General features: G+C 49.0%; 1 protein-coding gene across 1 annotated transcript in view; it reads right to left on the bottom strand.

Annotated features, from left to right (window-relative positions):
- The window catches only part of LOC146808932 (interferon-inducible GTPase 5-like), a 51,313-nt gene extending 31,281 nt beyond the window's left edge, over positions 1 to 20,032 (bottom strand). The window contains exon 1 of the mRNA XM_085615737.1: positions 20,014 to 20,032. The gene's annotated coding sequence lies outside the window, so the exon portion shown is untranslated. The remainder of the gene's footprint in view (positions 1 to 20,013) is intronic.
- Positions 20,033 to 24,505: the final 4,473 nt, after the last annotated feature.

Raw genomic sequence — 24,505 nt, 5'->3', positions numbered from 1 at the left:
AGATGCGCCGTGCGTCGATTTCTCGAGCCGCGACTGGCACTGCGACGGTTTCTTCGGTGATGTGTCGGAAATAGCTGCGGATGCGACACGCTTCTTCAATGTTGCATCGATTTTCCAGCTCCCAGTGACAAACGATCGCTAGAGGTCCTAAACAGCAGCAGGCACCTCATTGCAGGTTGGAATTCCCAGCAAGGAAATTCATGGGAGCTGGTAGTGAAGTCTTTGTGGCCCTGAGACTTCTGAACAGGAGTCAAGCTCAGTTTCAAGCCCTTGGAGATCTTTTCTTCAAGCACATGACAAAGCAAACAGCAAAGTCCTTTTTCTCCTTTCCTTGGCAGCAAACAACCACTGCAGGCCAACCCCAGACGGCAACCAGCACAGGGGCAGTATTTCTCCCCAGCTTATCCGGCTCTTCTCCTTGGCAAAGGTTCCTCTTGATTTCCCAGAAGTGATATAAAAATCTGGGGTCCTGCCCCTCTTCTTATACACAAAAATCCTTTGTCCTCTGAAGGCAGAGAGTGTCAGTACCCAGCCACAACCAGTTCTTTGGGGGCACTTTGCAAATGCACAACAACCTCTATTGTCACTGTGAGCCCTGCCTTCAGACACACCACAGGCGGGCGGAGCTGTCATTGTGGAAGGCAGGCACAGCCCTATTCAGGTGAAGGTGCTACTCCTCTCACCAAAATGCAGACCAGGCCTACTCAGCCCAGCCCTGACCCATCAGACTTCTGGAGCCGCTGCCCTTCTCCAGACCCTGTCATCCAATAGCTAGAGATGCAATACACAAACCTAGCAGAGGCACACTGGATGGTTAGGCAAGAAAATACCTACTTTCTAAAAGTGGTACAAAAGGGGGTGGTGATGGACGGAGCATCAGAACCAATCAAACACTCACACCCAGTCAACAGATCTGGGTTTGATCCATCACCGTTTGTACCGCTTTGTTCGCCATAAGTTGGCAGGGTATGCTCAGACGTGAGTCCTTTGCTCACTTTGCCACTGGATTCAAGCAAGCCTGGCTGAAGACGGCTGAAATGCCAGAAACCGGTCCTAGGAAGCTTGTTTCCAGTCCAGGGAAGGCATGGCTTGGCAGTTTGGGCTGGACTGTTCCCATGAGGCACAGGGTCAGACTGATTTGCATATGGCCATGTCTCAACTGGGGTGGCAGAGTGGGCTAAAGAACGGTGATGGATCAAACCCAGATCTGTTGACTGGGTGCGAGTGTTTGATTGGTTCTGATGCTCCATCCATCACCACCCCCTTTTGTACCGCTTTGTTCGCCATAAGTTGGCAGGGTATGCTCAGACGTGAGTCCCTTGCTCACTTTGCCACTGGATTCAAGCAAGCCTGGCAGAAGACGGCTGAAATGCCAGAAACCAGTCCTAGGAAGCTTGTTTACAGTCCAGGGAAGGCATGGCTTGGCAGTTTGGGCTGGACTGTTCCCATGAGGCACAGGGTCAGACTGATTTGCATATGGCCATGTCTGAACTGGGGTGGCAGAGTGGGCTAAAGAACGGTGATGGATCAAACCCAGATCTGTTGACTGGGTGTGAGTGTTTGATTGGTTCTGATGCTCCATCCATCACCACCCCCTTTTGTACCGCTTTGTTCGCCATAAGTTGGCAGGGTATGCTCAGACGTGAGTCCTTTGCTCACTTTGCCACTGGATTCAAGCAAGCCTGGCTGAAGACGGCTGAAATGCCAGAAACCGGTCCTAGGAAGCTTGTTTCCAGTCCAGGGAAGGCATGGCTTGGCAGTTTGGGCTGGACTGTTCCCATGAGGCACAGGGTCAGACTGATTTGCATATGGCCATGTCTCAACTGGGGTGGCAGAGTGGGCTAAAGAACGGTGATGGATCAAACCCAGATCTGTTGACTGGGTGCGAGTGTTTGATTGGTTCTGATGCTCCATCCATCACCACCCCCTTTTGTACCGCTTTGTTCGCCATAAGTTGGCAGGGTATGCTCAGACGTGAGTCCCTTGCTCACTTTGCCACTGGATTCAAGCAAGCCTGGCAGAAGACGGCTGAAATGCCAGAAACCAGTCCTAGGAAGCTTGTTTACAGTCCAGGGAAGGCATGGCTTGGCAGTTTGGGCTGGACTGTTCCCATGAGGCACAGGGTCAGACTGATTTGCATATGGCCATGTCTGAACTGGGGTGGCAGAGTGGGCTAAAGAACGGTGATGGATCAAACCCAGATCTGTTGACTGGGTGTGAGTGTTTGATTGGTTCTGATGCTCCATCCATCACCACCCCCTTTTGTACCGCTTTGTTCGCCATAAGTTGGCAGGGTATGCTCAGACGTGAGTCCCTTGCTCACTTTGCCACTGGATTCAAGCAAGCCTGGCTGAAGACAGCTGAAATGCCAGACACCGGTCCTAGGAAGCTTGTTTCCAGTCCAGGGAAGGCATGGCTTGGCAGTTTGGGCTGGACTGTTCCCATGAGGCACAGGGTGTCAGGAATCGGAGGCGCGGTAAACAAACGCGCCTACCTAGAGTATAGACTACACATCCCAGCAGCCTCCGGGGCCCGGAAGAGGAAGCCCATATAACGGCGTCATACCCGGCCGGAGGTGTGCGTTATTCATTTACTTGGATGAGGTTCGGAGGAAGGAGCTGCGGAGCGAGGCGATCCCGGACGACGGTGCTCAGAGTCCCGACTTCCGTCGAGCGGTCACAACAGAGGGTGTGTTCACCGCGGCCGGCGGCTTCCCCGAAGATTACGGAGCAGGTAGGAAATGTCCCTGGCTCCCTGACTGTTAAACCCGGAGGGTTGCAAGGCGACCTGTCCCAACCGCTGAGGAGCGGTATTCGTGTTACACGCACCGTAGGAGGTGCACCTGCGCAATTAAGGCCGAGGGTGTCCAAATCCTTTCTAACCCCCGCATCACCCACCCTGGACAGGGAGACTTTGCCGTCTGGCATTTAGGGATGGGGGCTTATCAGAGGCAAGGATTCTAGCTCGGCAGGACGGCGAAAACTTCGGGTGTCTTGACACCAAACTGAATGCTCCTGGGAGTGCGCAAGCGGCGTATATCCCATTGGGAGGATCCCCGGGTGAAGTTAACCAGGGAGAGTCCTCTAACTTACTGTGTCAAATCCATGGGCGTGTTGATCCTCACGTTGTGAAGGAGCGCTTCTACATACGAACGCCGGCGGCGGTTGTACACCGTGGAAGCCTCTTGGAAGTACTTGAACTCCGTTAGTAATAGCGGGGAACTAGGATCCCTCAGTCTGAGGCAAGACTAAGGATAGGCCAGAGCGTTGCCTGGCCGGTGTGTTGTTTTGAACTAAGAAAGCCACAGGATTGGTCTGTGGGCTGAGAGACAAGATTTAGTGGTCCTGAGAGAGGCATCTCAGGGGTCACGGGGAAGGACTCCCATACACCTGGTAAATACTGGCGCTAGTGAGACCGTAATGAGAGTAGAGATAAGTGTTGTGCTTATATGAATATTGTCTTGTTTTGTCTTTCAGGTTCGATTCCCTGCTGTTCCTTTCCCCCCTTCCTTTTTTCCCTCACCTGATCGCCTCTGGGCTCTGTAACCTCTTGGTTGGAGTCCGGGGATATCGGGAGGTGGAACCCTGTTGCGTCGCCCGGATCCTGAGGAGCCCTGTATTCGTAACAGAATAACGCACCCACGATACGCGCTCCTCCCGGTCCGGGGTGGGCAACATGGCTACCTTGGATGAAGTAGTACAGGCTTTAGCCTTAGTCCAACAGGAACTAGTGGCATCGCGTACAGAAACCGCCGCCTTGCGGGACAGGGTAGATAGGCTAACACGTAACCCCTTTGATGCGTCCGCAGCGGGCGGCCCACAGATTCAGGTGACGGTGCCACCCCCCATTCCCTTAGCCAGCCCTGAAAGATACGCAGGAGATCCCCAGAAAATACAAATCTTCCTGACGCAGGTCATGATGCATTTCTCGTGTAAGCCATCGTCCTTTCCCACCAATCACTCGAGGGTAGCTTTTGCCATTTCATATTTAGTGGGGGACGCGGCGTCTTGGGCGGTTCCGTTGGTCAGAAATAATGATCCCGTTCTGTCCGATTGGGATGCGTTCAGGACAGCGTTCGAAGCCGTGTTCGATAGACGAACCACCACGTTTAGCACAGACAAAGAGTTGTTATCCTTGAGACAGGGAAAGAGCGATCTGGTGACCTACCTTACCTCCTTTAACAGATTGGTGGCGGAGACGGCATGGCCCGAAGAGAAGAGGATGTCCCTGTTTTATCAGGGTTTGAGCGATGATCTCAAAGACATAGTGGCGCAGATAGACCCCCAGCCTACCACCTGCGCCGCCATGATGAACCTGGTCTTGCGCCTAGACGGGCGCCTGGCCGAGAGAGGTGGTGATAGGTACAGAGGAGGAGGCTCCGCAAACAGATACACCCGGAGGGAACAGGCTCCTTTGGCCACAGACCACGAACCTATGGAGGTTGGGGCAGTGAGGGCCCCCTTGTCCAAAGGTGAAAGGGAAAGTCGCCGCACGTTGGGCCTTTGCATGTATTGTGGGAAACGCGGGCATTTTGTGCGCGACTGTCCGGCAAAGCCCAAGGCCACCACTATTCCCTATAGGGGAAAAAAGGCGGCGGTGTCGGCATTGGGTAAAGACACAAGCAGCCAGGAGAGAGGCCAGGTGGGAACGGTGGGGGACACGGAATGGAGAATACCGTCGAAGACCACGACCCGTTCCACTGACACCGAAGCACATATCGTTCTGCAGGCAAGACTCGAGGTAGGTCAACAAGTACATCAGGTCCTAGTGATGCTGGACTCAGGGGCCACGGGCAACTTCGTAGACCAGGGGTTAGTCAGAACCTTAGCCATAGGGGTCGTACCACGGGGGTCGCCGGAGGAAGTACTGGCGGTAGATGGGAAACCGTTGAAGTCTGGCCGCATTACCCTCCACACAGAAAGCCTTAAGATGTCCCTTAAGGACGGGGCCAACCAACATACGGAAGAAATAGAACTGAACATTATAGAGGCCCCTCAATACGAGGTCATTCTAGGGATGCCGTGGTTTTGTAGCCACAATCCGACGGTGGACTGGAAGGAACGGACGGTCCGGTTTCTGTCACCCGGGTGTGCAGAGCATTGTCTGAGGGAACATCAAGCGATAGCCTTAGCATTGGCGTGTCCCTTTTATGTAGCTACAGCCGCCGAAAAAGAAGTGGAACTACCGGCCGAGTATTCTAAGTATGCTGACGTTTTTAATAAAACGCAGGCGGAACGTCTACCCCCACATAGACCGTATGACTGTCGGATTGACCTGGTGGAGGGAGCAGTCATCCCCACATGTAGGGTGTATGCTCTGTCAGAGCCGGAAACACACCATTTGAGAGAGTATTTAGATCACTACCTGACTCTGGGGTTCATCCGACCGTCCCGATCCCCGGCTGCATCCCCGCTATTTTTCATAGCCAAGGCCAACGGAGAGTTGAGGGCGTGTTGCGACTACCGGAGTCTCAATAAGAACACTATCAGGAATAGGTATCCGTTGCCACTCATTAGCGTCCTGTTGGATCAAGTGCGGGAGGCAGTGATATACACTAGGTTAGATCTACGAGGGGCCTATCACTTGGTAAGGGTCAGACAGGGGGACGAGTGGAAGACTGCGTTCAAGACCCGTTTTGGGCTCTATGAATACCTGGTAATGCCGTTCGGGCTCTGCAATGCCCCGGCGGCATTCCAGTTTTTCTTGAACGAAGTCATGAGGGAGTACATGGATATCTTTGTAGTCGTCTACATTGACGACATTTTAATCTATTCAAACACCGTGGATGAACACACTAAACACGTAGGGTTAATTCTCGAGAAACTAAGAGCCAATAAACTGTATTGTAAGCTCAGCAAGTGCGAGTTTGGGGTGAACACGGTGGAGTTCCTGGGAGTGATCTTGAGTCCCACTAGGTTGAACATGTCAGAAAGGAAAGTGAAGGCCATTCGCGAATGGCCCCTTCCAGGAAATGTGCGGGACGTTCAGAGCTTTCTGGGATTCGCGAACTATTATCGCCGTTTCATACAGGAGTTCTCCCAGATTGCAGTGCCGATGACTCGTCTGCTACGGAAAGGAGTGCCGTTTGTGTGGACTGAGGAAGCCACCATAGCTTTTGAGCACCTTAAGACAGCGTTCACCTCGGCTCCCATACTCCGGCATCCGCAGATGGATGTTCCATTCATCGTGGAAGCCGATGCATCGGAGGAGGCCGTCGGGGCCGTTCTGTCCCAACGAGACAAGAGCACAGGAAGGCTGCACCCGATCGCCTTTCTCTCAAAAAAGCTGGATAAGGCAGAACTCAACTATACAGTCGCCGAGAAATAACTACTTTCGATCAAAAAGGCCTTTCAAGAATGGCGTCAATACTTGTGGGGGGCGCAACATACGGTGACGGTATATTCGGATCACCGAAATCTTCAATTCATGAAGACGGCGAGACATTTGACTCCAAGGCAAATGCGATGGACTCTCTTTTTTGAGGAATATGACTTTATAATCACCTTCAGGCCTGGCTCAGAAAACCGGAAGGCCGATGCACTGTCCCGTCAGTCCATGGAAGAAGACCGACCATCCCCAGCGCCGGTGGCTATCATTAACCCGTCCAAGGTAATCTGTGTGCTAAGGGCAGACCGGTTCCTGGAAGAAGTGCGGATCAGCCGTTCCGTGGAGGAATGGAAGAAGTGGGCTCAGGAGAAGGCAGTGAGAGGGCTAAAGAGGGGACTCCCTTTTTATCTAAATCGGCTGTTTCTACCGACAAGAGCATTGCAGCGACAGGCGTTTCAATGGTGTCACGCAGCGCCCGTGGCCGGTCATCCGGGGATCCGGAGAACCTTGGAAGCCATGACAAGACATTTTTGGTGGGAAACCATGTCCCAAGACATACATCGGTGGGTAATGCAGTGCGAAGTATGTGCCAGAAACAAGGGAGAAAGATGCCGCAAGAAGGGGAAACTGCTCCCTCTACCTACGCCTCAACAACCCTGGAGAAACATCAGTCTGGACTTCGTAACTGGGCTCCCCAAGGATCAGGGGTGCTCGGCGATCCTGGTCGTGGTGGATAGTTTGACCAAGATGGGTCACTTCATCCCATGTAAGAACCTCCCTACTGCAGGACAGACCGCACAGCTGCTGTTGACCCATGTGGTGAGGTTCCACGGCCTGCCGGGGGTGATCGTTTCAGATCGAGGCCCGCAATTTATAGCCAGTTTTTGGAAAACATGGTGCAAGGCGCTGCACATGGAGTCCGCCACCTCGACCAGCTTCCATCCGCAGACCGACGGTCAGACAGAGCGCCTAAATCAGACTTTAAAACAGTTCTTGCGGTGTTATGTGACAGAGGCACAAGGCTCCTGGGTATCCTGGCTTTGGTTGGCAGAGCTGTCTTACAACAACGCCCGGCACAGCTCCACCGGAGTGTCCCCGTTTATGGCAAACTTTGGGTACCACGCCAAGACACTTCCAGTAGAGATACCAACAGAGGTAAATAATCAACCGTCGGTGCAAGAACATGTCCGCGCTCTAAAGAATCTGCATAGGAAGACGCAACAGGCACTGCAGGCTGCCAAACAGTCCTACAAGAGGTGGGAGGACAAGAACAGGATCGATGGGCCTCAGTATGCTGTGGGAGACAGAGTCTGGCTGTCCACCAAGAACATCAGGTTCAAGCTTCGCAGCATTTTCCACCCACGCTACATAGGTCCGTATACCGTGGTGCGGCAAGTCAATCCGGTGGCGTACCGCCTCCGGTTGCCAGGCTCTCTCAGGATCCACCCCGTTTTCCATTGCGGCCTGTTGAAACCGGCATTATCAGCCAGGAAGAGGGCGCCACCGCCGATTTGCGGAGAACAGGGTTTGGAATACGAGGTTCGAAGCATCCTAGACGCAAAGTATCGCAGGGGCAAGTTGTGGTTCTTGATTGCCTGGAAGGGGTACACGGCGGAGGACGATTCATGGGAACCGGCGGAGGCGGTACATGCGCCGAATGCGGTGAAGAGGTTCTATGACAGACATCCCGGGAAACCCGGTGCTAGGAGGCGCTTGGGAGGGGGGCCTTCTGTCAGGAATCGGAGGCGCGGTAAACAAACGCGCCTACCTAGAGTATAGACTACACATCCCAGCAGCCTCCGGGGCCCGGAAGAGGAAGCCCATATAACGGCGTCATACCCGGCCGGAGGTGTGCGTTATTCATTTACTTGGATGAGGTTCGGAGGAAGGAGCTGCGGAGCGTGGCGATCCCGGACGACGGTGCTCAGAGTCCCGACTTCCGTCGAGCGGTCACAACAGAGGGTGTGTTCACCGCGGCCGGCGGCTTCCCCGAAGATTACGGAGCAGGTAGGAAATGTCCCTGGCTCCCTGACTGTTAAACCCGGAGGGTTGCAAGGCGACCTGTCCCAACCGCTGAGGAGCGGTATTCGTGTTACACGCACCGTAGGAGGTGCACCTGCGCAATTAAGGCCGAGGGTGTCCAAATCCTTTCTAACTCCCGCATCACCCACCCTGGACAGGGAGACTTTGCCGTCTGGCATTTAGGGATGGGGGCTTATCAGAGGCAAGGATTCTAGCTCGGCAGGACGGCGAAAACTTCGGGTGTCTTGACACCAAACTGAATGCTCCTGGGAGTGCGCAAGCGGCGTATATCCCATTGGGAGGATCCCCGGGTGAAGTTAACCAGGGAGAGTCCTCTAACTTACTGTGTCAAATCCATGGGCGTGTTGATCCTCACGTTGTGAAGGAGCGCTTCTACATACGAACGCCGGCGGCGGTTGTACACCGTGGAAGCCTCTTGGAAGTACTTGAACTCCGTTAGTAATAGCGGGGAACTAGGATCCCTCAGTCTGAGGCAAGACTGAGGATAGGCCAGAGCGTTGCCTGGCCGGTGTGTTGTTTTGAACTAAGAAAGCCACAGGATTGGTCTGTGGGCTGAGAGACAAGATTTAGTGGTCCTGAGAGAGGCATCTCAGGGGTCACGGGGAAGGACTCCCATACACCTGGTAAATACTGGCGCTAGTGAGACCGTAATGAGAGTAGAGATAAGTGTTGTGCTTATATGAATATTGTCTTGTTTTGTCTTTCAGGTTCGATTCCCTGCTGTTCCTTTCCCCCCTTCCTTTTTTCCCTCACCTGATCGCCTCTGGGCTCTGTAACCTCTTGGTTGGAGTCCGGGGATATCGGGAGGTGGAACCCTGTTGCGTCGCCCGGATCCTGAGGAGCCCTGTATTCGTAACACAGGGTCAGACTGATTTGCATATGGCCATGTCTGAACTGGGGTGGCAGAGTGGGCTAAAGAACGGTGATGGATCAAACCCAGATCTGTTGACTGGGTGTGAGTGTTTGATTGGTTCTGATGCTCCATCCATCACCACCCCCTTTTGTACCGCTTTGTTCGCCATAAGTTGGCAGGGTATGCTCAGACGTGAGTCCCTTGCTCACTTTGCCACTGGATTCAAGCAAGCCTGGCTGAAGACGGCTGAAATGCCAGAAACCGGTCCTAGGAAGCTTGTTTCCAGTCCAGGGAAGGCATGGCTTGGCAGTTTGGGCTGGATAGTTCCCATGAGGCACAGGGTCAGACTGATTTGCATATGGCCATGTCTGATCTGGGGTGGCAGAGTGGGCTAAAGAACGGTGATGGATCAAACCCAGATCTATTGACTGGGTGTGAGTGTTTGATTGGTTCTGATGCTCCATCCATCACCACCCCCTTTTGTACCGCTTTGTTCGCCATAAGTTGGCAGGGTATGCTCAGACGTGAGTCCCTTGCTCACTTTGCCACTGGATTCAAGCAAGCCTGGCTGAAGACGGCTGAAATGCCAGAAACCGGTCCTAGGAAGCTTGTTTCCAGTCCAGGGAAGGCATGGCTTGGCAGTTTGGGCTGGACTGTTCCCATGAGGCACAGGGTCAGACTGATTTGCATATGGCCACGTCTGAACTGGGGTGGCAAAGTGGGCTAAAGAACGGTGATGGATCAAACCCAGATCTGTTGACTGGGTGTGAGTGTTTGATTGGTTCTGATGCTCCATCCATCACCACCCCCTTTTGTACCGCTTTGTTCGCCATAAGTTGGCAGGGTATGCTCAGACGTGAGTCCCTTGCTCACTTTGCCACTGGATTCAAGCAAGCCTGGCTGAAGACGGCTGAAATGCCAGACATCGGTCCTAGGAAGCTTGTTTCCAGTCCAGGGAAGTCATGGCTCGGCAGTTTGGGCTGGACTGTTCCCATGAGGCACAGGGTCAGACTGATTTGCATATGGCCATGTCTGAACTGGGGTGGCAGAGTGGGCTAAAGAACGGTGATGGATCAAACCCAGATCTGTTGACTGGGTGTGAGTGTTTGATTGGTTCTGATGCTCCATCCATCACCACCCCCTTTTGTACCGCTTTGTTCGCCATAAGTTGGCAGGGTATGCTCAGACGTGAGTCCCTTGCTCACTTTGCCACTGGATTCAAGCAAGCCTGGCTGAAGACAGCTGAAATGCCAGACACCGGTCCTAGGAAGCTTGTTTCCAGTCCAGGGAAGGCATGGCTTGGCAGTTTGGGCTGGACTGTTCCCATGAGGCACAGGGTCAGACTGATTTGCATATGGCCATGTCTGAACTGGGGTGGCAGAGTGGGCTAAAGAACGGTGATGGATCAAACCCAGATCTGTTGACTGGGTGTAAGTGTTTGATTGGTTCTGATGCTCCATCCATCACCACCCCCTTTTGTACCGCTTTGTTCGCCATAAGTTGGCAGGGTATGCTCAGACGTGAGTCCCTTGCTCCCTTTGCCACTGGATTCAAGCAAGCCTGGCTGAAGACGGCTGAAATGCCAGAAACCGGTCCTAGGAAGCTTGTTTCCAGTCCAGGGAAGGCATGGCTTGGCAGTTTGGGCTGGATAGTTCCCATGAGGCACAGGGTCAGACTGATTTGCATATGGCCATGTCTGAACTGGGGTGGCAGAGTGGGCTAAAGAACGGTGATGGATCAAACCCAGATCTGTTGACTGGGTGTGAGTGTTTGATTGGTTCTGATGCTCCATCCATCACCACCCCCTTTTGTACCGCTTTGTTCGCCATAAGTTGGCAGGGTATGCTCAGACGTGAGTTCCTTGCTCACTTTGCCACTGGATTCAAGCAAGCCTGGCTGAAGACGGCTGAAATGCCAGACACCGGTCCTAGGAAGCTTGTTTTCAGTCCAGGGAAGTCATGGCTCGGCAGTTTGGGCTGGACTGTTCCCATGAGGCACAGGGTCAGACTGATTTGCATATGGCCATGTCTGAACTGGGGTGGCAGAGTGGGCTAAAGAACGGTGATGGATCAAACCCAGATCTGTTGACTGGGTGTGAGTGTTTGATTGGTTCTGATGCTCCATCCATCACCACCCCCTTTTGTACCGCTTTGTTCGCCATAAGTTGGCAGGGTATGCTCAGACGTGAGTCCCTTGCTCACTTTGCCACTGGATTCAAGCAAGCCTGGCTGAAGACGGCTGAAATGCCAGAAACCGGTCCTAGGAAGCTTGTTTCCAGTCCAGGGAAGGCATGGCTTGGCAGTTTGGGCTGGACTGTTCCCATGAGGCACAGGGTTAGACTGATTTGCATATGGCCATGTCTGAACTGGGGTGGCAGAGTGGGCTAAAGAACGGTGATGGATCAAACCCAGATCTGTTGACTGGGTGTGAGTGTTTGATTGGTTCTGATGCTCCATCCATCACAACCCCCTTTTGTACCACTTTGTTCGCCATAAGTTGGCAGGGTATGCTCAGACGTGAGTCCCTTGCTCACTTTGCCACTGGATTCAAGCAAGCCTGGCTGAAGACGGCTGAAATGCCAGAAACCGGTCCTAGGAAGCTTGTTTCCAGTCCAGGGAAGGCATGGCTTGGCAGTTTGGGCTGGACTGTTCCCATGAGGCACAGGGTCAGACTGATTTCCATATGGCCATGTCTGAACTGGGGTGGCAGAGTGGGCTAAAGAACGGTGATGGATCAAACCCAGATCTGTTGACTGGGTGTGAGTGTTTGATTGGTTCTGATGCTCCATCCATCACCACCCCCTTTTGTACCGCTTTGTTCGCCATAAGTTGGCAGGGTATGCTCAGACGTGAGTCCCTTGCTCACTTTGCCACTGGATTCAAGCAAGCCTGGCTGAAGACGGCTGAAATGCCAGAAACCGGTCCTAGGAAGCTTGTTTCCAGTCCAGGGAAGGCATGGCTTGGCAGTTTGGGCTGGACTGTTCCCATGAGGCACAGGGTTAGACTGATTTGCATACGGCCATGTCTGAACTGGGGTGGCAGAGTGGGCTAAAGAACAGTGATGGATCAAACCCAGATCTGTTGACTGGGTGTGAGTGTTTGATTGGTTCTGATGCTCCATCCATCACAACCCCCTTTTGTACCACTTTGTTCGCCATAAGTTGGCAGGGTATGCTCAGATTTGATCCCTTGCTCACTTTGCCACTGGATTCAAGCAAGCCTGGCTGAAGACGGCTGAAATGCCAGAAACCGGTCCTAGGAAGCTTGTTTCCAGTCCAGGGAAGGCATGGCTTGGCAGTTTGGGCTGGACTGTTCCCATGAGGCACAGGGTCAGTCTGATTTGCATATGACCATGTCTGAACTGGGGTGGCAGAGTGGGCTAAAGAACGGTGATGGATCAAACCCAGATCTGTTGACTGGGTGTGAGTGTTTGATTGGTTCTGATGCTCCATCCATCACCACCCCCTTTTGTACCGCTTTGTTCACCATAAGTTGGAAGGGTATGCTCAGACGTGAGTCCCTTGCTCACTTTGCCACTGGATTCAAGCAAGCCTGGCTGAAGACGGCTGAAATGCCAGAAACCGGTCCTAGGAAGCTTGTTTCCAGTCCAGGGAAGGCATGGCTTGGCAGTTTGGGCTGGACTGTTCCCATGAGGCACAGGGTCAGACTGATTTGCATATGGCCATGTCTGAACTGGGGTGGCAGAGTGGGCTAAAGAACGGTGATGGATCAAACCCAGATCTGTTGACTGGGTGTGAGTGTTTGATTGGTTCTGATGCGCCATCCATCACCACCCCCTTTTGTACCGCTTTGTTCGCCATAAGTTGGCAGTGTATGCTCAGACGTGAGTCCCTTGCTCACTTTGCCACTGGATTCAAGCAAGCCTGGCTGAAGACGGCTGAAATGCCAGAAACCGGTCCTAGGAAGCTTGTTTCCAGTCCAGGGAAGGCATGGCTTGGCAGTTTGGGCTGAACTGTTCCCATGAGGCACAGGGTCAGACTGATTTGCATATGGCCATGTCTGAACTGGGGTGGCAGAGTGGGCTAAAGATTGGTGATGGATCAAACCCAGATCTGTTGACTGGGTGTGAGTGTTTGATTGGTTCTGATGCTCCATCCATCACCACCCCCTTTTGTACCGCTTTGTTCGCCATAAGTTGGCAGGGTATGCTCACACGTGAGTTCCTTGCTCACTTTGTCACTGGATTCAAGCAAGCCTGGCTGAAGACGGCTGAAATGCCAGACACCGGTCCTAGGAAGCTTGTTTTCAGTCCAGGGAAGTCATGGCTCGGCAGTTTGGGCTGGACTGTTCCCATGAGGCACAGGGTCAGACTGATTTGCATATGGCCATGTCTGAACTGGGGTGGCAGAGTGGGCTAAAGAACGGTGATGGATCAAACCCAGATCTGTTGACTGGGTGTGAGTGTTTGATTGGTTCTGATGCTCCATCCATCACCACCCCCTTTTGTACCGCTACTTTCTAAAAGTGGTATTTTCAAACACAGAATGTTAAACTCACCCTCACTAAAAGATGCATTTAACATTCCGAGTTCAGGCATACTAAACTTTATTTTCCCATCTTGTTCCCAGGGTCAGTTATGTTTATAAGATGTTATAAATAAACTCCCCATTCTGGCCTATGGGAACAGATAGCCTTGCAATAGTGAAAAACGAAATTGGCAGTATTTCACTATCAGGACATGCCACACACATCAGGGCATGTCATACATTTCACATACAATACACCCTGCCAACAGGGGTACCTTGGGTCTACCTTAGGGGTGACTAATATGTAGAAAAAGGAAGGTTTATGGACTGGCAAGTGTGTGCACTTGCCAAGTCGTCATGGCAGTCCCAGACTGCACACAGGCTCTGCAATGGCAGGCCTGACTCACATTTTACAAGCTGCTTCTGTGGGTGGCACAATCAGTGCTGCAAGCCCACCAGCAGCATTTAATTTACACATAGTGCACTGTACTAGGGTCTGGCAAGTAAATCAAATAAGCCACTGATCCATAACAACAATTAATAAAGGGAACACTTGCACTTTGGCACTGAACGGCAGTGGCAAAGTGCCCAAAGCATCTAGACCAGCAAAATGGAGTCCAACACTGATGGAAGGGAGACTCACGCCAATGTTGCCAAGTCTAACACTCGCCGTCCCAGGTTTATCATTGTTGGTAAGTCTCGTAATGCTCCAAAATCCATGGGTGGATGCATGAGAACACCCTTGCTCCACCCATGGAACGTCTCCCTGGGGAGAATATCGCAACGTTGTGTTACTCTGAATCTTTCAAGTCACGCAGGGCATCATAAAGTAGCCTTGCGTGACTTGATAAATCCGAGTTAGGTTTTGCGTCACTCTTGCACCCCCTTGGCATGGTGCACGGGTGGCTCAAACCCTTTATAAATATGACCCTCAGTTTAATGCTTGGACCGACATGCAAAGGAGCACAAGTAAAATATTAAACCACCAGCCATGCGATTTCAGCACATTATGTTACTGCAGCTGGTTGAGCAAGAAAGTACTCCTTTGTGCAGATTGCAGAAGGACAACAATAAATGCTCTCCCACTTATTGCCAAGCATTAACAGCGCCAATAGATCTCACCTAAAGGGACGACAGAAAATAACAGTTCCAGAGGAGCCGACACAGAGGGAGAGCAACACAGGATGATAGGGGCAATTTAGGAGAACTTAAGAGGGGGGAGCAATGGAGAGTGGGCAGGGAAAAAGCAGTACGAGGGAGAGCAACATAAGCGGCAGGGGACAGAAGCACACAAAGAAAACAATAACACAAAGCAGGGGTGCATGCCAGGGATAGAAATAGAAACACGTACACTTTCATGGAGCGTTTATACAAAAATAAAAAAGTAGCTTCCTAAAAGTGAGCAGTGCTAACTCCCTGTTGCCACCCCTTCTCCCGCCCTCTCCCCGTTGATATCCTCCTAACACCCACTTCCCATCTTGCCCACTACCTATTTGTAACTCCATCCAGCCCACTCCCATTGATAACCCTTCTCCCCTCACTTCCTGTTTGCTACCCTTTCCCACCCACTCCCGGTTGCTTCCCCACCTGCCACCCACTTCCTATTTCTTGCCCACCTCCCACCTACTTCCTTCCTCTGGCCCACTCATTATTGTTTCCCCTCTGTCACTTACTCCCCTTTGTTCCCCCATTCCCTCACACTCCCGTTGCTTCCCCCCTCCAACACACCCCCAGTTGCCCACTCCTCATTGTTTCCCACTTATCACCGACTCACCATTACTTCCCCCTCCCACCTATTCCATGTTGCTTCCTCCAGTTCAACCTACTCTTCGTTGCTTCCTCCACTCCTGCACAATCCCTGTTGCCTAACTCCCTGTTGCTCGCCCCGCACACCCATTGTGGCAAGCATCAAATAAAATAAAAATTGTTAGCTTTGTAGGGCATGGAAGCTGCCATTTGCTGGCTAATTGCTTCACAATTAAAGCATTTTTGCATTAACAAATTTACATTTTTTAAACAATGTATTGATCCATGTGATGCCATCTTGATTCAGTAAAAAAAAAAGGGGAAAATGGCACCTGTTTCATTAAGTTGACATGCACATGCACGGTTACACATAGGAATTCTGCAGCACACAAAGAAAGAGGAAAATGCCTCAGGGGATTGTTTTTGTGCAGGAAGGTGTTTCTTCTTGCACAAAACAATCCTGCTTACAACGAGGGCACCCTTGTACCATGGTACCTGCACTGGCGCTAGGCAGCTAAAAGGGCATCAGCGCAAGGAAAGGACAGGAATGTTTCGTATTATGTTAAATACGGCACCTTCCTGCCCTTTCTCTTTCACACAGCGCAGCAAGGTGGCTTGCTGTGCTGCATGAAAGCTACATAAATGTGTCCCCTAGTTACTATAAAAATGTAATTTACTACAAAAGGGCAGTTTGTGAATACTGAAAGGTAGTTAAATTACTCAAAATGTAAACTTACTCAAAAGTGTAATTTACCTTGATAAATCAGAACCACAGTGATTAAAGAATTTTTTCTTTTACTTAAAAGATTGTTGCCTGGCTGGAAAATACTATATTATGTTGTTTTGGTTGATTGTTGAGATCTGAACTCTTGGCCTCCCTCACACTACCTCCCAGAGAAACCTGTGACTTCTGGCCCTCGCTATTCAGAGAGTGAGCTTGGCCCAGTTTGCTGAGCCATAATAGATGTAGACACCAGTGGCGGCCCGTGCAGGTAAGCGTGGTGAGGCAGGGCACGGCGGGGGAAGGGTGTGTGGGGTGGAAGTGGAATAGTGAAAATAAATAAATAAAACCACTTACATTGCACTCGCTGCTTCGCCGACTCGGTGATGCGGCGAGCGCAAGGTAAGTGGTTTTATTTATTTCTTTTATTTTCGCTATTCCGGCATTTGTCACTTCCACACCCGCCCACTGTGCTTACCAGCGCAGGCCCCCACTTGTAGTCACCAGTAGCAAATGACCTCAACCACCACAGTTGTTGTCTAGTACCTCTTATAACCTGAACTGGGTCTGAAATACAGTGAGTTGTATTAATTTGCAGAGTTTGCAGTCCTTGGCGGAGTGCCCTTGTAAAGTCGCATTAGGAAATAATCCACATGGTGCTTATTTCTTTGAGTGCAATGCTCACGATGAGACATATATTCATACGAGTAGTCGTCAAGATGAATGTATTAGTGAATAGATGCCTCACTCCACATGCTGCCTGCTCGCAGGTGACTTTGAGGAGCTGTGAGGGAAACACATTTTCAGGTCTCACTCTACCTGTAACAGGAAGCAGTTTCAGGCACTTGTTTTCACATGCTGAAGCTCCTTCAGAGAGTGTTCCACCTACTCCCTTTATCTGTCTGTAAGACTCTACTCCAAGCTTTAGTGGTCAGTTGACTGGACTACTGCAATGCACTCCTGGCAGCAGCAAATGAGGTGGTGTTACACAGGTCGCAAGTAGTCTTAATATGCCTCCCAGAACTGCCTCTCTGCCATTATTGAAATCACTTCACTGGCTCCCCATCCATGACAGAATTACGTTTAAAATCTGCTGCTTAGTCCATCAATTTATCAGTGATAGGGGGCCCAGATATCTGGCAGAAAAACTCATCCACTATGGTCCCAGCAGATCTCTGCGCTCTGGAGAGAAGGCTCTGCTAGTAGTCCCTCGATTTATTAAACTTCGAACCGGGGGCAAATCTTTTGCCTATCTAGCCCCACGTTTGTGTAATTCGCTCCCCACCGCCTTATGCAAGTGCACAAATCTGCTTAAATTCAGGAAACTATTGAAAACTGAACTCTTTAATAAATGTGTGTTCCTCTATCCTTTATCTTCCTCTGCTCTCAGCGCGGAGATACCCTTTCAGGGGTGATTCCAGTGCTCTACAAATTCATTCATTTATTCATTCATAGGAGTGTAACCTCTAGCTGCAGATGCTCAAATAAAGGCTTAGATGGCCAGCAATGTTTTAAGGACAGACAGCTGGGCCTGGAAATGTTTGGATGGCTTGCTGACTGGCAGTGGACTGGTATGACTTCCGCCCATGGGAGGGATATTACTGCAGTTATGCACACTACAAGAGCTCATTGTGCACAAGCATGCTGACAGGAGGGCTGCAGCTGGAAAAAGTCTGCTATAATATGATGTTACCTTAGTGTAATATCACACTCTACCACTGTAAGATTGCGGGATTGCCCCCAGTGCCTGGCTCAGGCAGTGTCCCTAGGGCTCTGTGACAGGCAAGGGCGCAACCCTGAGAGCAGCAGGGAATAATGCAGGAGCTGGTAGCAGCATTTCTCCTACCGGACTCCCTTCACTCATTGAACTGCCAGGCAGCAGGCATCGCAGCAGCTCCGGCAGTACAAAGACTTAGCCCCATATGTACGAAGCTATTTAGCATTTCTTAATAGACCGACTCACTATTTTGGGCGCTAAGAAATGCTAAATAGCCTTTCCATATGTACAAAGTCAAAAATGAGCCCGCAAAATACGATTTCTACTCAATAGCATTTTGCGATTCCCAAAATAGGAAACCGCAAATAGAAATTTCCTATTTGCGTTTTCCTAGGAACATGGCATTTGCTAACTGCAATTGGGCATTTAGGAAATGCTATTACCATCGAATCCCATCCAATGGTAACCATGTGCAAATAAAAATAAGGCACACAAATGCTCTTTTAGCAGTGCCTCATAGAGTGCACCATTGCCCGAGGGCATTGGAGTAGTTTATACTAGCACCACTTATTTTTTAAGGATATAGGAGGGGTGCCTAATCCCCCTAGGTATGAAAGGTTTTGCATTTCCAATTTTGCGATTTCCTATTAGGAAATTGCAAATTTGCATTTCCTAATAGTGATTGCAGCTCCATAGGAATCGCTATTAGGAAATCTCAAATTTAGTGCATTCCATTTTGCATTTCCTAAATAGTGATTTTCTAGGATTCGCTAGTTAGGAAATGCAAAATAGAAGTTTCGTACATACGGGCCTTAGTTATTTATGAAGCCTCTGTGTTGTGTTATTGCATCAAACAAGGTGACACCAAGATAGCGCAAAGGCTTTGCCAATATTTACAAAGCCACGCAAGGATTGATTTGCGTGGCCTTGCTTGTTTTTGTAAAGAAATGTAATGCAAGGCAGCAGCTTGAGGTTCACTATGTTATATTTCAATCTGCGTGGCGTTCCATGTGTGGAGCATGGGCATTCCCACTCATCCATCCATGGATTTTAACGCATTTCCAGAGTTACTACAGCTAGAAAAGCCAGGAATGCCTCAAAATGCTATGCCTTCCCTAGTGAGGAATAACCAGGAAAAACATATTTATTTCTCTTTGTTATTTCCTGTTTATACATGTGCTGCATTTTGCAGCACCCATAGAAAGAGAAAAAAATGCCTCTATATTTTTTGCAGGAAGGTGTTCCTTCTTTCACAAAAACAACCCTGCCTGTAATGTAGGTACCTTTGCTCTATGGTGCAATGAAGCGTCTGTTGGTGCTAGGCTGCACACAGTGTTCCAGTGCAACGAGACGGCTGTCAGGATTGTCAAACCTCGAGTCAAGAAAACACTGTTGGTGAACTCCGTATGGGCCAAGACGAGAGGAAGAATTAGGAAGGCTAAGAGCCTATGTAAAACGCTGACAAATACTGATTCTAAGATGGCCGCCAGGAGTTTCCAGTTAGGACAGCGGGTTAGCGCTCTAGCGCTCACTCGCAATCTGGAAGATCCAGGTGAAGCGCCGTGCTGTGGCGCACTTCACCTGAGTACTGAGGAAGAGTAGGTTGCTAAGGTGCGTCGCGAAAGATAGACTGGGAAACTTCGTCGCGCACCGCAAATACTGATTTGCCTGTTCCGGAATTCCTGTGGAGGTCATTTGAGGAGAGCCTTAGGCCGTTCTGTGTGGAACTTGTCGTCTGAGAAACGCGGTAAGACTGTTCCGCGAGGAGCATGAGAGACTGGCGCTAGGAGAAATATTGAAGTGTCTTGTCAGCAATCATGCGCATTAGTGGAGGAGAACACGGAGAGGTTTAAGCCTAGTTATCAAGAGTTAGAGAAAAGCGGAACCAGCACAAGCTACGAGTTAATCATTAAAAGAGCAGCAGACTAACTAGTAGTTTTAAATTTGTTGCTGAGAGTCATACAATGAGTTAAGATACCAGCGGAAAAGATAAAGAAAATTACTGAGAAGAATACACGAACTAGTATACAACATTCAAAAAGAATTAAGACAGTTGAGAAAGAAAAAGATTAGTATAATTCCTCAAATAAAGGGTGAAGCAAGACTGAATTGATACTCACCAACACAGAATCCCTTGTAACGCCCAGCTGTATTCATAATTGGTGAGGAACCTGTAAATAAAGAATAGAGTTGAGAAAGAGAGAATTCGAACACAGAATTAACACTCTTAAAAAACTTTAGTTACAGCACATTGAAGCAAGAAAAAGAAAAAAACAACAGAAGAGAGGCAAGGGTCACACACAAACAGGGTAGGTCACAAGACGATTAAGTACAATAGGAAGAATAGCAGATAGATATAGGACTAATGGTGTCATCTTATGTTACAGTCTCAAAAATCTTGCGCTAGCCAGAAGAAGACAGAAGGAAGATACAGAAGCAAGAGCAAGATTAGCAGCAGTGTGGCCGTCACTTCTCTGTCCCATCCCCTTTTGCCCCTTTGGATTTGTTTGGCACCCGTGCAGTTACGTGCTGGTGCCGGAGAACCCGGGTGGGGCATTGGGAACTTGCGGCGTTCTGCTCCTGTGCATAGAATCGAGTCTGGGTCGGACAGAGTGAAGTGCCCACGAATTGAATAGCACCTGAGCGGAATGGCGGAAGGTTTGGATTTGAAGAAACTAGGAGAAATCTTAGAAGGAATACAAAGGGAGTTAATAACAGTTCGGGAAGAGAATAGGGAGCTTAAAAAAGAGACTACAGATTTGGCCCAAATAGTGAGTAGTTTAGTATCCAGCCCCAGTTTTAAGTATTCAGCATCACTAGAAGGGAATCTTAGTGACACGACAGTTCTCCATCCCAAGATGACAACTCAAGTTATTCATTCTCTGTCACCGGTAATTCCGTTGGCACCTCCTGAGCGTTTTGGAGGAGACCCCCAGAAGGCTCAGGTGTTCCTTACACAATGCACCTTACATTTTATGTGCCGTCCGGCATTTTTCCCTGATGCGCAGTCTCGAGTGGCATTTATTTTGTCGTACTTAAGCGGAGATGCGGCATCTTGGTCAATGCCTCTGGTGACCAGAAATGATCCAGTATTATACGATTTGGAGGAGTTTAAAAAAGAATTTCTTCGAATATTTGACAGACGAAGGGTCTCCCAAGCAACAGACAACGAGTTATTGGAAATAAAACAAGGCAATCGTGATTTGGTGGCCTATTTAGCCCAGTTCAATAAGTTGATAGTAGAGACTGAATGGCCAGAGAACAAACGAGCAGCAGTGTTCTATCGTGGTTTAAAAGATGAACTAAAAGATGCCTTGGCCCAGGTGCCCAACAGACCCACGGAGATTTCAGCGCTGATAGATCTAGTTTTAGAAATTGATTTCCGTCAGAGTGAAAGAAGAGGTGAGAGAAAAAGAGAATATCGTCCTAGTGTTCCTAGATTTGATAGAATCAGAATAGAAGGCAGTAAAGAAATGGACTCAGTCAAGGGTGGAGAACCTATGCAAATCGGAACAATTCAAGGACCTCTCTCTAAGGAAGAGAAGGAGAGGCGAAGATGAAATAAACAATGGCAGAAATGTTCAATATCTTTGTAAATATGGAGTATTTCTCCCCTTTCACGCAATGCAGCGCAGCAACTTTGCTTGTTGCCCTGCGTTGTGTGAAAGTTTAGGTATTATACCCTTCTGCAGTTGCTTTGTGAAACACAGGATACAAATCACCAAATGAGCAGGGGAAAAGGGAAAATAGATTCAGCAAACAGTACCATTACCTGTAACTGAAGCTCTGCCAGAAGAACATGCTGTGCTGCTTAAAGGACTCTCCTGAACTGCTGATATGGGAGGCCTGCTTTTCTGTTTGTTGCCCTGCTGACACATTTCTTGTCTGTGTGTATCATAACTGACGCATCGACCCAGTTGCAGGAGTAACATTGGCACCTCAGTCTCTGAACTAATCAGCACTGCGAGAGCCCGAAGCATCCGTACCGTGCATCGGCATCGCAGCAGCTCGGAGACGCATCCCTTGACTCCATGGAGAAACCAGGTGCATCTCTCTATGGAATCAATTAATCTTGGCCTGGCGTCTCGCCTACGGAACCGACACTTCGCCGTCCCGGCGTGCAGAAAAATTGACGTACCCCGACCTGCGGGATCGACATCGATGCATCTCGCATTTGTGACCAGAAAAGGTACTTTGTTCACTGGGGCCTGCGTGGGTCCTGAAGCCGGCTGGCGCTCCATCGCTGTCAGCCCAAACTTTGACTTTGCCCCCGTCCAGTATGAACTTAAGTAACCTCTAACGCGCTATTTACTTCTAAGTGTTATTTTTCACTTATTCTTTTGAAATTCAGTATCTCAGCTTCTATACATTGTTTTGTTCAGAATATAATAATTTATTTGGATTCTTTTTGTGGTGTATTCATTGTGTTACTGTGTGTGCATGTGTTGCACAAATACTTTACACATTACCTCTTGATATAAACTATCTGTCCTATTTTGTATTTTATTTTTTAAAACACAAGCAGCCTATCAAAATGCACTTTAAAATATTCTCATTACATAAACTGATCACACCTGCATGATTGGCAAGCTAATCTTTTGTTGATTAATTATCAACATAACATAGTAAAAAATAAATAATGTACCGATCTTTCTTTTAACTTTACCTGGTACTTTATAGGACCTGATTGTCTAAATAAAGTATGTTTTGATTTGCCTGACTTCTCTGTGCCAAGCTACCAGTATGTTAGCACAGCCTATCTTTAGTGTGTACTTAGCTTACCCTGAGTAGAGTGGTGGTTCCTGTCTGGCCTTGGTGCACACCTAAGCCAACCAAGAATCCCAGTTGTAATGTACTGGTTATAAAATGATGCCAGCTACTGTATTATGTGATGGTAAGGGATCATGCAGAGTACCTGTCCTACCTACTACTTTGGAAGAATTGTGGGTAAATATAAACCTACACAAAATATTGTGGGCAGGTCTGAAAACGTGAAAGGCAACCAGCTAGTGATTGCCTGAAGAAGGGCTGCTCAAACAAGCCAATAACTGAAAGCTTAGGATTCAAAGGCTCTTTCTGTATGTTGTGTATTGTGTGTGTGTTTGGTGGGTGTTGAGTGACAACATTAGGTCTTGCCGAACATGTAAACTGACTGTAGCCAGACCTGAAAATGGTATGTTACTACCTCTGCTAAATGTATATGTCGCAAACAAGGATGATCATATCATGTTGTGGAAATGTACCTTTTCAGGGGTACACTGGTGCAGGGTCACCCTTTTTTCACGGGTTCAAAGACCAACAAAATAGAGATCAGCACTGGAGTTGGAATAAAAAACAAGTTTATTAATCACTCATGAGTGGCACCACATCCACACAGGACTCTCAAGTGCTGCATGAGGTAGTACACTGAAGTCACAGAACACAGGTCTTTTATACAGGTTTTCTGCAATGTACGCATGTGAACAGAAATAAGAAGAACAACTTTTAGCAGTAGCTATCAGCAAACAAGGGCAGATGAATAACCATGTGGTCAGCAAAGTGGGAGGGGGAGCAGAGAAGCTTATGGCAGCAGTAAATGGTTGACAGTTAACATCTATGGTCAGGTGCACTGGCAGCTACAACCCCTCAGCATGACATTGCTTTTAGCTGAGTCAGAAAGTCAACTAAAATAGATAACACAAGCAGAGTGAAATGACGAGCAGCAGAGGACGAGAGAATTATGAAGGAAACGAAATGGACACCACAGCCAAAATGGCAGTAGCCTATGCTAAGTAAAATATTACACGTTTTCCACAAACGGCCCTTTTAGCATAAGCTAAGACATTTTCTTATGCTTTAAAAAGGGTACGATAAATATCATGTATATCAATAAGCATCATATCGCTGACTTCTCAGTCTATTGCTAAACGGGCATTTAAATTTTGGACATTTGTTTTAGATGGTAGACAAGTAGTACAAGTGGATATACAGCTAGAACAAAGCATCAGCCCGCATTAGATACATAAACAACAAGAGAAGAGAATTGCAATAATTATGAACAAGCCCGATAATATCTTCAATCCCCATACAGAAAATACATTCCTGAACCATCCAGCCCAAGTCCATGTTCCTGAATCTTGATGTATCTCAGTGGCTATTTTATGCATTTTGGAAATGGCATCATAAATAGAAGGGGCATGATCAGGGATAAAAACACAGCAGCTACTCTAGATAATGCGACATGCTCCACCATAATCAGCTAGAACCACGTCTAGCACCATTCGGTTTTGCAAAGTCATAATTCTCGTAATTTGGAGTTCTTCTGTAATATTTCCAAGCTCCATTGCTGTCTGATTAATCACAGCCTCTACTACACAGGTTAGGCGTCTAATCTTCCTACTATTTAAAGCCGCCCCAACAAAGAAAAAGAGTCCCAAAGTAAAGCCAACATATTGCTGCAATGCAGTGTCCGTTTGATCCACTTCATCATTATTTATATTTCTTTTGAATTGGTTCAAAGAAATTTCATTAAACAGTTTTTGATCTTTATGATAAGATGCATGTGCTAGGAACACAGGAGGAAGCAAAAAGGACACATAACAGGTTCCAGACCATCCAATTGGTAGATGATAG

The sequence above is a fragment of the Triturus cristatus genome, chromosome 7 (genome assembly GCF_964204655.1).
Source record: "Triturus cristatus chromosome 7, aTriCri1.1, whole genome shotgun sequence".
Lineage (NCBI taxonomy): Eukaryota > Metazoa > Chordata > Amphibia > Caudata > Salamandridae > Triturus > Triturus cristatus.
Note: the sequence above shows the minus strand (reverse complement) of the source record. Positions and strands in the feature narration are given on the sequence as shown.